The following is a 17,047-nucleotide window of genomic DNA, read 5'->3' on the forward strand; positions in this document are numbered from 1 at the left end:
TAAACTAGAAGATAACGACAGTGGGAGGTGCGAGATGCCGCTCTCACTGAGCGAAATAGAACAGGCCATAATGAAGCTAAATAAAAATAAAAGCCCGGGGGCAGACGGTTTGCCTGCCGAGTTCTTTCAAGAATTTAAGGAAATGCTGGGGCCACTTTTGCTGACACTCTATGAACAGATGGACACTGAGCAGAGGGCTCCAGCATCATTTACGGAGGGGATAGTCACTCTAATTTTCAAAAAAGGGGAGAAAAAGCTGCTTTCCAACTACAGACCGATCAGTTTGCTTAACACAGACTATAAAATATTCACAAAAATACTCGCAAACAGATTAAAAACTGTAATAAATTCAATAATAGGACCAACGCAGGCTTACAGCATTCCGGGGAGGGACATCTCAGACACCATCAACACAATCAGAGATACAGTAAGCTGCTTAAATAAGGAGGGAGGGATTTTGTTAGGAGTAGACCTAGAGAAGGCTTTTGATAGAGTGGAACATCCCTTCCTGTGGGCCGTGCTGGAGCGTTTTGGTTTTGGACCAATATTCATAAAAAGAATCAAAATGATGTACAGCGGAGCGAAAAGTAGGGTGAAATGTAATGGATTACTAACTAACAGTTTTGAGCTAGGACGATCAGTGAGACAGGGTTGCCCGCTGTCGGCGCTGCTCTACAGCCTGGTGGCGGAGCCCCTGGCCTATACTATAAATAACGACGACCTAATAAAGGGAATCTGGACACCGGCAGGAAACCAAATTAAAATTATGCAGTATGCAGATGATGTAAATATTTGTGTGAAAACTAGTAGCTGCATAAACAAAGTATTAGACCATATAAAGAAATATGAAAGAGCATCAGGCGCAAAAATTAATACAAAAAAAACCGAGCTGATGGTCTTCGGGCCCTGCAATGTCCCAGCTGATATGTGGGGTTTTAAAAAAATAGAGGACGAAAGGAAAATCTTGGGTATATATATATATAGGTAAAAAATGAAAAGAGTGCAACGGACAAAACATGGAACGAGGTTTTGGTAAAAATAAAAAACCTGCTAAATTTATGGTATGCAAGAGGCCTCGCTTTGAAGGGAAAGGTAATAGTAGTAAATGCCCTGATACTGTCCAAAATTAATCACATTCTGGGGTCCTGTGAGCTGCCCACTTGGGTGTTCAATCGGCTCAATGCAGCCGTCGCCACTTTTTTTTGGAAGGGAAAGGGGAATTCGATCGCTCGCAAGACGTTAATAGCTAACAAAAGGGAGGGGGGTTTAGCTTTGATTGATGTAAGTGTAAAAAGAGACGCACTGAGGGTAAAATTAATAGGGAGATTTTTAAATCCAAAAAGGCAGCTGCCCGGTAGAGATTTCCTGGCAGGCCTCCTGGCAGGGTACGGAGAGAGAAGTGTGTATAACCTATGTGCCCTCTCGCCAGCACACGTAAGGGTGGGTCTGTCGGGGTTCTACAGGGAAGTGCTGGAGGCTTGGGACAAAATTATGCCGCATCTCACACCTGACGTTAGAGGAAAGGTGCAAGTGCTAAAATTACCCTTCCTATCAAGCCCGGGGTTTGTCGGGGGCGGGAGGCCGATTACGAGTTGCCACTTAATGCAGGCAGGTTTAACAGCCGTAGGGAGTGTGTGTGGAACAAACGGCTGTTTTGATTTAGGAAAAGTAAATGGTAAACTCCAGGCATGTGGAAGTAAATATGCACCGGCAAGAATAAAAGACATAGGGAAAATATTTGATCAATGCATGGGTCATGAATGGAAAGAAAGAATGAATGAAGTGACAGAGCAGGACAGGGCACTTGGTTTTACGCTGTGTGTTAAAGATAAACAAAAAAATATAATTGAAGTAAAAACAAAAACTTTCTACAGCATCCTAATAAAAAAACACATAGTTAAACCAGCAGCAGAAAAGGCATGGGAAAAAATCTTCCCAAAAGATAAGACAAGCTCAATATGGGTAAATCTTGAATTCAGCCTCATCCCCCCAGAGGTCTACAGCTCTGAGTTTAAGATAAGGCACCGGAAATATTTTACAGGAATTGTCTTGCACCAGATACACAAGGAAAAATTCTCAAGAATGTGTTCTGTGTGTGAAACGGAAGAAGAGGATTTTGAGCACCTTATTTGGTCTTGTACAGCACTCAGAACCTTTAGAGAATACATAAGAGAGCTTCTAACAAAGGGTTGTGGAGTAAAAATGACGAGGGGAACATCATGGGACTGGACCTGGTGTTTCGGACTGCCAAAGAATGCTGGAGGCCGGAGGATGGATATCGCCAACGCATGCCTGGCATTTGCTAGAAGAGCAGTGTTGCTGAGAAGAAACCTTGCCCTCTTCGAGGGAAAAAAAACGGACGTTGAGACTCTTTTCAAGAGCAATATAAAAGCATACTGGAAAACTATATATGCATTCAAAAAAGATCTGCTCAAGGAATGGATGGACGAAAATAATCTCTTGTTTCAGGAGGACAATGACAAAGATCTTATCTTTCGGTTTTAAATGTTTTTCTTGTGTGCCTTAACTTGTTGTCGTTGCGCACTTCTTTTTTTTTGGTTTTGTTTGGAAAAAGATATGGCTAATAAGGCAAAACTTTCTACTGCCGAGTGAAGAAAAGAAAAGAAAAAAAAAAAAAAAAAATCCTATAATGTGATTTTGTTCTCATCTTTAAAGACCCTGATTGCTGATGTTCAGAAAATAATTAAATAATAATGGATATAGTGAATATGTAAACAATGTAAAAAATGATTTTTGGAAAATGTATTTTTTATAATAAAAGAAAAAAAAAAAAAAAAAGCTCCGCCTGATCTCGTCAGATCTCAGAAGCTAAGCAGAGTAGGGCCTGGTTAGTACTTGGATGGAAGACCGCCTGGGAATCCCAGGTGCCGTAAGCTTTTTCATTTCTATCTGTAAAAGACACAGAAGCACTTGAAAGTGACTCCATTTCATTGTCAAAACTACAAAACCATTGACACATTTTAAAAGATTAGGTAGAGGACGTACAGTTGCTTACGGCCATACCTCTCTGGCTCCGCCCCTTGCAGGAAGCAGGAAGTGAGTGACGATCCGGAATTGTTTGGCACACGTCTTTCCCTCTCTTCTTTTTGTTGAGTTTTCAATGCCCTGAGTGAGATAGTTTCTTTGTTGGGACCTTGTTTAATAACCCCCAGCAGTGTTACACTGTCTGGGGGACATTTCCCTTTTTCTTTTTTTTTTGGCGTATTGGAAGGATTTATCCTCTTTTCTTTGAGGAAGGGTTCTTTTTTTTTTCTCCCTTTTTTTCCAATGGGGGACCAACAGCCTGAACGAACACAGAGTGGACAGAGAACAATGATAAAGATGATGGAAGATGGACAAAGGAAGGAGCACACGAGTGGACATGACGGCGAGAATAGCAATGAGGACGGGAAAAGACAGCGGAGCTTGACAGTGAGTGTGGAGACAGAGGGGGAACTTACGATCCCTGTAATGGAACTGATGCGCTGCATTAAGGAGAATTGTGGAGCCCTCCTGGCCTGCCGTGTGATAAACCCAAAGAAGTGTGAAGTCACCATGAGCCACCCAAAAGGGAAGCAGAGGCTCATGGATGGCTTCAAAATAGGGGATACCAGAGTCCATGCAAGGGAGATCAGCAATGATGAACTGGTTGTTTCTTTTCTCAACCTACCCTATTATATAGAGGACGCCGAGATTGAGTTCAAACTGAGGGGGTGGGGGGTCTCCGCGGTCTCCCCTTATAAGAGACGGATGTGGCCGGGCACCAAGGTGGCAGACGGGACAAGATTTGTCCGTGTCAGATTTAATGAACACGTACAGTCACTCCCATATTCAACAAAATTCAACACAGTATTGGGGGCAGAATATTTCAGGGTGTTGCATGACAAACAGGTGAGAGTGTGTCGGATGTGCATGCAGCCAGGGCACATCGTACGGGACTGTCCGGAGTTTATGTGCCACCAGTGTGGGGTACAGGGGCACTACGCCAGAGAATGCCCCCGAAAACACCGAAAAAGGAGAGGAGATGGAGCAGTGCAGATGCAACATGAGGGAGGAGGAACCGAGCCAAACGGGGGCCAGCACCCAAGGGATGGGGGAAGAAGAGGGAGAAAGCGACAACGAGGGGATCGGCGGCAGCAACGAGGATGTGACTCCTTTTTCATTATCAAAACTCCAAAACCTTTGACACATTTTAAAAGATTAGGAAGACGACATACAGTTGCTTAGGGCCATACCTCTCTCTCCCATACCATAAGTATGACAGACCAACAGACCAAACCGGCACAGACCATGATGACGGAGGACGACAAAAGAAGGCTGATGGCAAGGCAAAAAGAAAGTGAGGAGAAAAATACCAGAGATGAAGAAAAGAAAAGAAACCAAAGCTTGACGGTGAGAGTGGAGATGGAGGGGGATGATACCATACCTATAATGGAAATGATGAGCTGCATCCGTGGGCTATGCGGAGGCCTTATGGCCTGCCGGGTGTTAGGCCCCAACAAATATGAGGCTACCATGAGCCACCCGAAGGGAAAAGAGAGGCTCATGGAAGGATTTAAAATTAATGGCACCACCGCTCACGTGAGTGAAATCAGCAATGACGAGCTGGTAGTATCGTTCCTGAATTTGCCATACTACATCGAGGACTCGGAGATCATAGCCAAACTGCTAACATGGGGAGTCTCGGCGGTGTCCCCGATCAAAAGAAGAATGTGGCCGGGCACTAAGGTGGCTGATGGGACAAGGTATGTGAGAGTGAAGTTCAACCAACATGTTCAGTCACTCCCATACTCAACAAAATTTAACACGGCGTTGGGGGCGGAGTACTTTAGAGTCCTCCACGACAAGCAAGTCAGAGTATGCAAAATGTGCATGCAGCCGGGACACATTCTCAGAGACTGTCCAGAGTTCATGTGCCACCAGTGCGGCGTGCAGGGCCACTACGCAAGGGAGTGTGCTCAAAAGAGACTGACAAGCTGCGCCCTATGTAAAAACAAAGTAGACAGATGCATATGCAACGTGAGCGAGGAGGAGATGAGTCAAGCGAATCGGATCTGGAGAGGAAGGAAGAGCAAGGATGTGAGGAGCAGGACGACAGCAGCACGGTGGTGATCCAGGAGAGCAGCGCGGAGGGGCCAGTGGAGGAGGACCGACACCAGACCACCGCGACGAGTGGTCCGAAGCGGGTCGAGGGACCAGAGGAGAGAGGAGAGCCGGGCGGTGAACCGGGAAAGGCTGCAGTGGATGAGGTGCAGGTGGGAGAACCGGAGACTGAGCCGGCAGTCCAGCCGGTACAGCGAAAGCCGAGGAGATCGGGCAGGCAGATGGAGGTCGAGTCTTCCCTCGACATAGAGGAGGGGGAAGAAGGCGAGCCCTGGTCACAGACAATGCAGCTGTCGGAGCCATCTGAAGAATCGGACATGGACTTTACAAATCAAGCAAAAGAGGTGAGGAAAAGACACAACACATGGTCGACGAAAGGGAAGAAGAAGATGACAAAGAAGAAATAGAAATATAATGCAACTGCTCTTTATAATGATTTCCCTGTCTCTGACCCTGGCGTCACAAAATATAAACAGCTGTAGGAATACCCAGAAAATGAATGAGGTACTAATGCAGAACAGTTATGTGGATGTTGTTTGCCTACAAGAAACAAACTGGGACATGAACTGGGTAGATACTTGTACAAAGCAATGGAAAGGGACGGTCTTCTCAAGTGAGGGGACCGCAAGGTCATGTGGGGTGGCCATTCTGATCGGCCCAGAAAACATCAGTGGGTATAGGGAAATTTTTAAAGATAGTGAAGGCAGATGCATTATAATAGAGGTGATTTATAAGGGAGAACCAATAATAATAATTAATATATACGCCCCAAATATCGGCGAGGAGAGGAATATTTTCTTCCAGAAACTAGAAAAATGGATAACTGTGGAAACGATAATCATTGGGGACTTTAACGTTGCCCTAACTAACAACAACGTATCAATTAATAATAAATATAACCATACCTCTCTGGCTCCGCCTGATCTCGTCTGATCTCAGAAGCTAAGCAGAGTAGGGCCTGGTTAGTACTTGGATGGAAGACCGCCTGGGAATCCCTGGTGCCGTAAGCATTTTTATTTCTATATGTAAAAGACACAGAGAAGGCCTTAGAAAGTGACTCCATTTCATTGTCAAAACTCCAAAACCTTTGACACATTTTAAAAGATTAGGAAGAGGACATACAGTTGCTTACGGCCATACCTCTCTGGATACGCCCAAGGGAGGAGCCTGGTGGAAGTAGCAGCAGTGAGACCTGAGAGCAGCTCACAGTTTGAGTAAGGAAAACATTTTGAGTTAAATCCTGGTTGTTTTTGCTGCAGGACTTGTGTCTGTAAGAACTACTCCCCCGACAGCTTCAGCTGTCAGGGGGGGGGCCTTCTCGACGTCGAACCAAGAGCGGTGGAATAAAGAAAGAATGGGAGAAATAGCGGGAGAGAAGAGTGGAAGTAAGCGCGACCAGGAAACTAAAATGGAGTCTACAACTTATGACAAAAAATTGACAGTATTGGTGGATATAGTGGGAGAAGAGCGAATTACAATGATGGACATGCTAAGTAAAAGAGGACTGCGGAGTAGCGACAGGCTGCAGGTATAAGACTCCCAAACAATATGAAGTAACAATGCAAACAAGTACAGGAAAAGAACGCTTAATGGATGGTGTAAAGATCAGGGACTCCAGGATTCTGGCAAGAGACATTCAGACGGATGAAATGGTGGTGTCTTTCCTGGCGCTCCCCATATACATGGAGGACAAGGAGATCCATGAGAAATTGAGGGAATGGGGGGTGAAAGCAGTCTCCAGGATAAGGAGGGGGATGTGGCCAGGCACGGACATTGCTGATGGGACAAGATATGTAAAGGTCAAGTTTACAGAAACGGTGAAATCCCTGCCCTACTCAACTAAGTTTAGTATAGTGGGATTCCTCTTTCGGGTCATACATGACCGACAGGTGAAGGCTTGTCGCCTATGCATTCAGCCAGGCCACGTGGTGAGAGACTGCCCGGAGTTCAAATGCGGGAAGACTGGCCACTACTAGGAAGCTGAAGGAAGTAATGAAAACAAATGGCCTAATTGACGTATGGAGGGAAAATAATCCAAGAGAGAGGGTTTTTTCAAGGCATCAAGTGGTGAAAGGAGTACTTAAACAAAGCAGGATAGACTTGGTACTGAGTTCAAAGAGCCTAGTAAGTAGAATTGGAGAAATAGAGTACAGAACAACTGCTCTCAGTGACCATAGGGTAGTGAGAGTTTTACTCAGAGTTTAAGGAGGAATTAGTGCCACTGTTGGACAGACTGTTTAAATGGATGGAACAGAAGGATGAGATCCCAGTGAGTATGGCAACAGGGTTAGTTACCATAATACATAAGGCAGGGAAGAGGGACAAATTAGAAAACTACAGGCCACTGAGCTGTTTGAACACTGACTACAAAATTTTAGCTAGAGTACTGGCGAATAGGATTAAGAAGGTGATAGGGACAGTAGTGAGAAACACACAAGCCTACAGTATTCCAGGGAGGAACATAGCTGACACAATCAGCAACATCAGAGACACAATAGAGCACATGAAGGAAGGGAAGGGAGGGATTGTAGTGAATGTAGACCTAAATAAGGCATTTGATAGAGTAGACCACCAATACCTATACAATGTATTAGAAAAAGCAGGGTTTGGACATCAAATAATCGGATGGATCAAAAGATTGTACGGGAAAGCTGTTAGTCGCATTAAAATAAATGGGGTGGTGACAAGCAAAATTCCACTTGAGAGGTCAGTTAGACAAGGGTGCCCACTGTCGGCTATGCTATAGCTGGTATATGGTGAAAATGCTGACAAGATATATAAAAGAGAAGGATGATCAGGTATGGAAGATATTCTTAAAGGAGGCAATAAAGGTGGGTGGTGGGTGTGGAGAAAGTGGATTATTTATGGAACTGAAGAAGGGCATGCTAAATGGAGTGTCTGAGTACTACAAGGAGGTGTTGGGAGCATGGGGAGTGTTTGTCAAACGGCTGAAATACGATTGTAAAAGCGTACAACATGTGTGGAACCAACCGATGTTCCTAAATCCACAAATCCTGCATGAAGGTAAAACAATTTATAACAAAACCATGTGGACATCAGGCTTTAGGAGGGTTAGGGAACTGGTACATGAGTATGTGCCGGGATTTATGAGTGCTCAAGTGGTGGTAGATGAAGTGAGGGAGATGGGGGAGGAAATAAGCTTTTGTGCTGCTGAGGGCATGGTGGAAAAGATAAAGGCTGGGATGCCGCGGGAATGGGTCGCAATGATTGAAAGCGAGGCGGGAATGATAAACAAAGAAGAAGACATCGAAATGTATGTGGAAGAAGGGGAAAAGACAATACGTTTGGCGGGTTTGAAAACAAAAACAATATACACAAGTTTGGGAAAAAAAGAAGACCAGCTGCAGACAAGGTCTAGGAAAAAGTTATAAATGGGATGAATGTAAAAAACATGTGGCAGAACCTGAGAGTGAAATGGAATAGCATAGAATGCGAAAATTTTGATTTCCTGTTACGGCACAACAGGGTCTTCAACAATTTAATAATCAGCCAATTTGATGCAGAAGTGGGGAAAAAATGTGATGCATGTACAATGGAAACAAACATGCATGCATGAGTTTGTTGAATGCACAGGACTAGCAACCTATTTTGTAAAAATAAGGACACTAATAAGCAGATGTTGGGTGGGGGATTTTGTGGGGAGAATGGAGTGGAAGAGGCTATGGTTGTTTGGCATTGGAGAAAAGCTGAAAGGATGTAATGTGGACCTGCTAAACTACACCTTGAGCCATGCCAGGTATGCAGTGAAGCTGAGGAGGAACCTTTCCCATTATGAGAAGAGAAGAGCAGAGGTCTGGGATATGTTCAAGAGCATCACGACAAAAGATGTAAGCATGCTACACCAAATTTGTCAAGAAGGGGGTGTTTTACAGTGACTTTATTGAAGGTAGCACCTTTATTAAGATAAGAGGAGATGGTAAACTTCTGTTGGACTTTGGATGAAAAGAATGGGATGTTCATCTCAACTGTACACATAACATGTTTTACATCATAACTGGAAAATGTAATTTAATTTTTGATAATAAAAAAAAAAAAAAAGAAGCTCCGCCTGATCTCGTCTGATCTCAGAAGCTAAGCAGAGTAGGGCTTGGTTAGTACTTGGATGGAAGTACAAGAGCGCGGAGCCAACAAAATCAGAAAGTATTCCTGATCTTGCAGTTAGTCATCAACAAGTGGCACATTTGCAAAAGACCAACACTCTAACCAGAAATGAGGGGTTGAAATTGGTTCGTGGTCTGAACGATACACAAATGTCAATCTTATATCAGGTAAGAACGTGGTTTTTGAAAAAGGTATACGGTCAAAATCCAGTCCCCTTTCATGTTTTCATAACCGGTGCAGGAACTGGAAAAAGCCACATAATCAAGGCACTACACTACGGAGCTACAAGGTTACTCCCCCCATTGGGTCATCACCCTGATGAAATGTGTGTATTGTTAACTGCTCCAACAGGCATTGCTGCATACAACTTGCATGCTTCAACCATTCATACCACATTCAGTATTGCAACAAACTTTTCCCCATTTGGTAATGTGAGTGTGATTGCGGTTGGAGATTTCTTCCAGTTGCTTCCAGTAAAAGGTAAGGCTTTGTATGTAGATGATGTGGGCAACAATTTCTGGTCTGGCAATTTCAAGGTAATTTAGTTAACAACTATTCAGCGGTGGAAAGACACTGCATTTGCAAAGTTGTTAAATCGATTAAGGAAACGTTCCAAATCAACTGCAATGCTGCCAAGGCTTTACGCAAAACATGTGCAACTGGTGAAGAGTTCATCTTTGCACATTTTTGCCACAAATGCACAGGTTGACAGTCAAAATGTTGAGCAGCTACTTAAAACATGTCAGAATATGTCAAAATAGATGCCCAAGATTATGAACGCAACAAGAAAACCGGAAAACTTGAATTGAAACGGGGACATCATGCCAGAGTCTTTAACACCTCTTTAGCTAAACAACTGGTTTTAGGTGAGAGAGCACGCGTCATGCTGACAAAAAATGTGGACGTCATGGATGGACTTGTGAATGGGGTCTGTGGCACAGTGACACACATAGTGAATTTGCCTGGTAATAACTTTCCAAAAATTGTGTACGCTCAATTCGATGATAAAGAGGTTGGCGCACAGAATAGGGGAAATCATGCCTGTGCTTCAAGCCACCTCTTAACCTCAACACCTATTCTTCCACAAGAAGATAGGGTCATAAACAAAAGATGGATTGCGTCGGCAATTTCCCCTTAAACTTGCCTGCACAATACACAAAGTACAAGGAATAACTGTTGATAAAGCTGTAGTGTCGCTTAGAAGAATATTTGCTGCAGGACAAGCATATGTGGCATTAATTCGCATCACAACTTTATCAGAATTAATTCTTCGGGACTTCGGGACAGAAGACTCCATTTATTGCAAAGACAATGTGCAGGAAGCTCTTTAGTGCATGCAACCATTTGTTTGTGAATATAGTACAGGACACAGATTGTACACACACAACTTTAGAGTTATTTTAATGAACGTCCAAGGTTTGCCAGGACATGTTAAAGACCTGCTCCTGTGTACACAGCATTTGCAGCTCAACTGTATTGCTGTAACCGAAACATGGCTGACTGCAACGTCTTCAAAAGAGTCAGTCAACATCAATGGTTATACATTTGACAGTTATCCTCGTAGTACATCGTACAACAGCAAACACCCCGCATTGCTTGATTTACAAGCCCAACAACATGGTGGTGTTGGCATGTATACTGAGGACAGCTTGGCATACGACATTCTAAAAGTACCAAATGTCAGTATAGAATGTTTAGTGGTTCACTGTGCCGCCTACAACGTCCTGTTAGCAGTAATTTACAGGCCACCATCGTATGCCATGTCTTTGTTTAAAGAACATTTGTGGAAATTACTTTCTTGGCTGGATCAAAGGAGCAACACAGTTACTATCATGGGAGATTTTAATGACGACATTAGGAAGTCGTCTACAATTTGCGATTGTATGACCAACAACGGATACGTCCAGATTTTCACACAACCCACCACTGGGAAGGGAACATTAATTGACCATGTGTATGTTAAGACTACACTGTATAAAGTGGAAGCGGAAGTCGTGTTGATATACTTTAGTGATCATGAGGGGGTTGTGTGTTCTTTTATGACTAAAGCCTAAAACCAAAATGACAAAACATAATGTATATACCTATGTCTCGTATTAACTTCAAAAAGAGGTGGACCGTGAAATTATCTATTTATGTCTCTTGTATTAACAGAACTTAAAGAGGTGAAGACCATGAAACTGTTGTAGTAATTGCAATATAGTTACCTTACCTGTATGTCTCATTAAATGAAATTGTCTGTAACACTGACGTAGCAATATTTGTGTAAATAGTTTTAAAACAAGGTTCTTTTACTGCATTTCAACAGCAATGATAGTGGCATGTATTGATGGGTTAAACCCTTTTTTCTATTAGAAGAAACAACACTGTATAACTGCAATAATTACTTGTGACAATTTGGTAACAACAATATGGTTTAAAGTATAAAAACAAGGCATATAGCCAAAAATGATATACTGCCACTAAAATGCTGTTGAGATGCAGGTTTGCTTCACCGTAAATGTTACCTGAAAAGCAAAAGGCACTGGTAATGGTACTCCTGGTTTACTGGGATGGGGTTCAATTCCCTACGGTGTCCATTTTTTGGAAAATACATGAAAGTTGTGTTTACGTCTAACCAACTGTTGGTTTAGAACCCTGCATTTTCTTTAGAAGCATTTTCTTTTCTTTATAACACCCCAAATGAGAACGTACATAACATTTACATGATGTTGTCTACACTTGTTACAGAGCAGCATGTTGATGAACGTCGTTTGAAGCCACACAGTGAATCCACAGCTCCCGTGTTTTACAGACACGCTGAAACAGGTGTGACTTGACTGTATAAATTTGATCTTAACTTTTGAAAAGCGTTCAGTACAGCAGGGTCTGTGGCCGACAGGCTAATCTAGGGTCAGTGTGTGTAGGGGCCAAGTTCACATCCCATCCCAATTTTTTTTGACCGCATGTCCGGCTGAGCGCTGCCCCCCTGACATGCAAGGGGAGGCGAAGGCCCGTTCAACGCTGCTTGCAGCTTTATTTTCTTTTTGTAATGTTATATTTGTGTTGTGCCAACCTCGTGGCGATGCTATTGCCCATCTCCCCGACATTTTCTTTTTGACAGTAAGGGGGCGGAGCCAGTCACCATGGTCTCTACATCTAATTGGTTACAAACCCCGTCTTTGGATTGGCTGGAGTGATGCCTTCACACAACTATAAAAGCCCATTTCCACACTAAAGAAAGGGGATAGAAAGTCAAAATTATGAGATAAAATGTTTTTGGCTTTGGATAAATGGAATGAGGTGAAGAACCATTCGGCCATCTTGTTATAGGCCGCTGTGAACATGATTCCTTCTCAATATCTAACCGATGAGAACGGAGTGCGTTCTCGGGAGAGTTGTCTCGTGAGACGGACCTCTCGGGTTGGGTCGTGTAATCGTGATCTTTTACGGTGCTGGCTTGGTTCTGCAACTGGGGCGGGGTCTTTTCACGCAGTTGTGTCGATGGAGTCGTTTTGATTCATGGTTCTGAAAGGTCTACGCGCGTTGCAAAACAGTTCACCGCCAGAACACCAGGTGGCGCACTCTGGCTCTCCGTTCTCTTTCTCTACTTGTAGTGTTTTAAGTTGGTAAGCTACTAGTGTTCCGGTGTAGGTGCTTTTATTATGAAGGAGGAGATGAAAGGGGAGGAAGGAGGAGAAGTGTTCAACTGGGGTGTAAATCGGAATAAAGTTGCGGCCAGCTTGGCGTAGAACTGGAACACCGTATTATTGTTTCATTATTAACCCGAAGTTTTGTTTATTTAAAAGGATCCCCATCAGCTGACGCTGAGGCGACAGCTAGTCTTCCTGGGGTCCAAACAAAAAAAATAAATAATAATACATAAAAGAACGGTAATCACAATCACTCACATATATCATATATAAATACACACAAAAGACAAGAAAAAGAAAGTACTGATTAAAGTAATAAAAAATAATGCAAAACACCAGGACACATGATACAACCTCGCTCAACCATTCCAGACGATGTTATGATGTTAAAAACAAATGCAGTCTTAATCTTTTTTTTAAAACCAGTTTTTCCCTTGATTTCACGAACCCCAACTGGTAGATTGTTCCAAAGCACAATTGACCTATAAAACACGGTCCTCTTCATAGAGTCAGATTTAGGTAGGGGTAAAGAAATCTGATGACTGTTCGCCCCTCTTGTGTAATGTGAATGCATATCTCAATAGTAAATTATGTTGTCATAAAGAAATTTAGGAATCCGGGTGTTAATTATTTTATGAAAATATACTAACATATTAGCAGATAGTCTATGCTTGACCACCAGCCAAGCAAGACGGTCATGCATCTCTGTAACACTAGTTCGCAAAGAACAACCAAGAACCAGTCTTGCAGCCTTATTATGAGCCACTTGTAATTTTTTTAAATGACTGCTTGCTGCAGCACACCATACAACAGAACAGTAATCCAGATGACACAAAGCCAATGTACAAACAACACGACTGAACAACCGTGAATTTAGAAATTGTGCACAGTTACGCGTTACTGCTACAGCTCTACCCATTTTAGCAACCACTTTGTTGATGTGATCAGACCATGACAATGTGGAATCCAGCCAAAGTCCAAGAAGCTTCACCTTTTTTACCTGCTGTACATTTTGACCATTTACTTGTATACTAATTTTCGGATTATCAGATAGTCTATTCTTAGAACCAAATATTATACTAAAATATAGTTTTTGAAATATTTAGAACAAGTTTATTTGTTTTGATCCAGTTATACCATTTGCTCATCTCGCAAGACAGAACCTGATTAAGCTCTGAACATGTGGGGGCTGCATAATAAAGAGTGGAATCATCAGCAAACATAATTAATGTAGCCTTACTGAGTATATACGGCATATCATTCGTAAAAATTGAAAATAACAAAGGTCCGAGGCAACTTCCTTGAGGAACACCACAATCCAGGGACTTGCTACAAGATAATACACCATTAAAATAAACTCTTTGCGACCTCTCCGACAAATAGCTCTTAAACCACCTGATTGCTAATGAAGTAAAACCATAACTAATGAGTTTGGAAATCAAAATGTCATGGTCAATCACATCGAAGGCAGCACTGAAGTCTAGTAATACTGTACCCACTAGCATTGAGTTATCAATTGCTGTTAGCCAGCTATCCGACATTTGCGTCATTGCAGTGCAGGTGGAATGACCATTCCTATAAGCATGCTGAAACATCGTAGTCAAATTGTTGTTAGAAAAGTAATCTTGTACTTGCTCAAATACAATCTTTTCCAGTAATTTACTTAGAATAGGCAGAATGCTAATAGGCCTACTATTTGGGCCACAGAAAGTTGATTTTGTATCTTTGGGTAAAGGGATTATCTTGCCCTCCTTCCAAAGTTTTGGACACACACCACTAATCAGACATTTGTTAAAAATGTGACAGATTGGTTTAGAAATATGTCCAGCTGATAACTTCAACAGCCGACTATCCAAGTTGTCTGTACCAACAGACCCACCAACAGTTAAAGATCTCAACAACATTTCCACCTGTACAACATTAACCTGATTCAATTCAAAACTACACATTTTATCTTTCATAATACACCTTTCAATTAGCTCATTTGAATTGGAACCAACAGTGCATTTCATTGGCTCTCTAAAGTTAAAAACCTTATTAACAAAATAATCATTAAAATAATTTGCAATCTGTATTGGCTTAGTCAAATAAACTCCATCCAATTCAACAAAGGAAGTGCAAGTAGATTTTTTCCCCATGATTTCATTGAGTACATTCCACATTCTCTTACTATCTGTACCACTATCGGCAATTCTCTTCTGAAAATATTTTTTCTTTTTCACTCTATTCTCCTTGGTCACCTGATTCCTTAAAATACGATAAAATGTTCTGTCCTCAAGAGAGTCCGAAAGTACCGCAACCTTTTTAGCCTCTTACCTTTGAGCCATTAAGCTCCTTGGCCGAGCGTGATGGTTAACAATTCTCATAAAACAATCCATAAATAAATCAAGGGATGCATCCACATCATTGATTTCACTAATCGAATTCCATTCAATATTATCCAAATTTATTTAAAAAACTCTCCTCATTAAATACCCTATAAGATCTCTTCATAATTATTTTAGGAAAGGCTCTAGGTAGCTTAGTTCTTCTGGAGACAGCAATACATTATGTTATGATCGCCAACTGTTACAGAAATAGGTGTTGAGCACATATCAGGATTATTAGTGTAAATATGATCAATACATTTTGATGTTAAAGATCCTGTATTGTTACTAGAAACTCTTGTTGGTTGATCCATTAATTGAGGTAAACCACAGGTGTCTGTCATGGTTTTAATCTTACTCTTCAGAGGACAAATATCAGACAGCCAATCAATATTTAGATCACCCAGCCAGTATAGCTCTCTGTTTTCCTCAGTCACCTTATCTAGCATATTACATAAACCATTTCCATACTCTATCCTGGCACTAGGTGGCCTATAACAACAACCAAGAATAATCGGTTTTACATGTGGAAGATGTACCTGTAACCATAACACTTCAATATCATCAACCATTAAGTCGTGTCTCAATTTAACAGGGAAATGATCCCGTATATAAATGGCCACACCACCTCCAAACCGGTTTCGATCTTTTCTATAAATTGAAAATCCCCCTATATCCACATCTGAATTGTCTATGAAGTGATCCAGATGAGTTTCAGAAATCATAAGTATGTCTATTTTGTTTTGTTCAAAAAATAAAAACAGGTCCTGAATTTTGTTCCTTAGACTACATATATTTATATGCGCAAGTATTAAACCTTTAGGTAGTTTATTTATACTGGTCATCTTTGTTGAAAGTAAATGAGTCCTATACTATAATCTAGTTGAATATCTTATACACAGAATTATTTTATTTTCATCAAGTAGGCTACAAACATAAGTCCTGCACACATGCATGTACACACACATATATAAAATTGAGCTTTAATGATCACTAGGTCGATAACTGACTTTGTCCATCCCTTGGGGTAATGATCAGTTTATCATACTTCAAACTCGCTTTATCCCCTCTCTCTCTCGCAGCTTTCACCATCGGCCACAACTCTTTCCTCCTCAGCTACACAGCTTCCGAGAGAAAGAGAAATCTTCGTTAATGTAGATCTTAGTGCCCTTTAATTTCTTGGCAGAAGAAAGAATCAACTCTCTATCTTTAATACGAAGAAGTTTAACAACAATTTTCCTTGGCCTTCCCCTCTCCTGAAACTGACCAAGTCTCTGAGCACGCTTAATGTCAATATTCGTTCTATCCAAGCCCAAGTTTTTTGAAAACATTTCTCGCACCTTTTTCTCTGATTCACACCAATTCTCTCCTTTCTCGTCACCAATGCCGTCGATTAAAATATTTGTTCTCCTGCTCTGGTTTTCAATGTATTCCAGCTTTTTGAACATGGCGTCCAATTCCTGCCTGGAAGTAGTGATGTTTGTCTCAAATGCCCTTATCTTTGACTCAATCTCAGTGCATCCCATCTTCTCCTCCTCAAACTTTGATTGGGTAAATTCCAAGCTGGTCTTCAGCTCCTGTACATTTCTGATCACACCATCCAATCTTTTGTTAGTTCCATCCATGATCAGCTGAATGAAACATTTGAAGTTATATTGCTGCTGCAATAACATATCCTTATAGATACCTCTCTGCTGTTCCATTAACTGGGAGAGTACACTCATTGTAACAACAGCGTCCTCCTCACAAGGAGATGTTTTAGCATTTTTAGGAGGCATAATGTGTCTTACCAGGATGTACCGGGAGTAGATGAAAGTTGCAAAT

At 41.8% G+C, this 17,047-nt stretch overlaps 1 pseudogene; it reads left to right on the plus strand.

The window, feature by feature from the left end:
- The first annotated feature begins 5,994 nt into the window (after nt 1-5,994).
- Nucleotides 5,995-6,113, plus strand: LOC144399874 (5S ribosomal RNA; annotated as a pseudogene).
- Nucleotides 6,114-17,047: the final 10,934 nt, after the last annotated feature.

This window comes from Gasterosteus aculeatus, chromosome 2 (genome assembly GCF_964276395.1).
Source record: "Gasterosteus aculeatus chromosome 2, fGasAcu3.hap1.1, whole genome shotgun sequence".
Lineage (NCBI taxonomy): Eukaryota > Metazoa > Chordata > Actinopteri > Perciformes > Gasterosteidae > Gasterosteus > Gasterosteus aculeatus.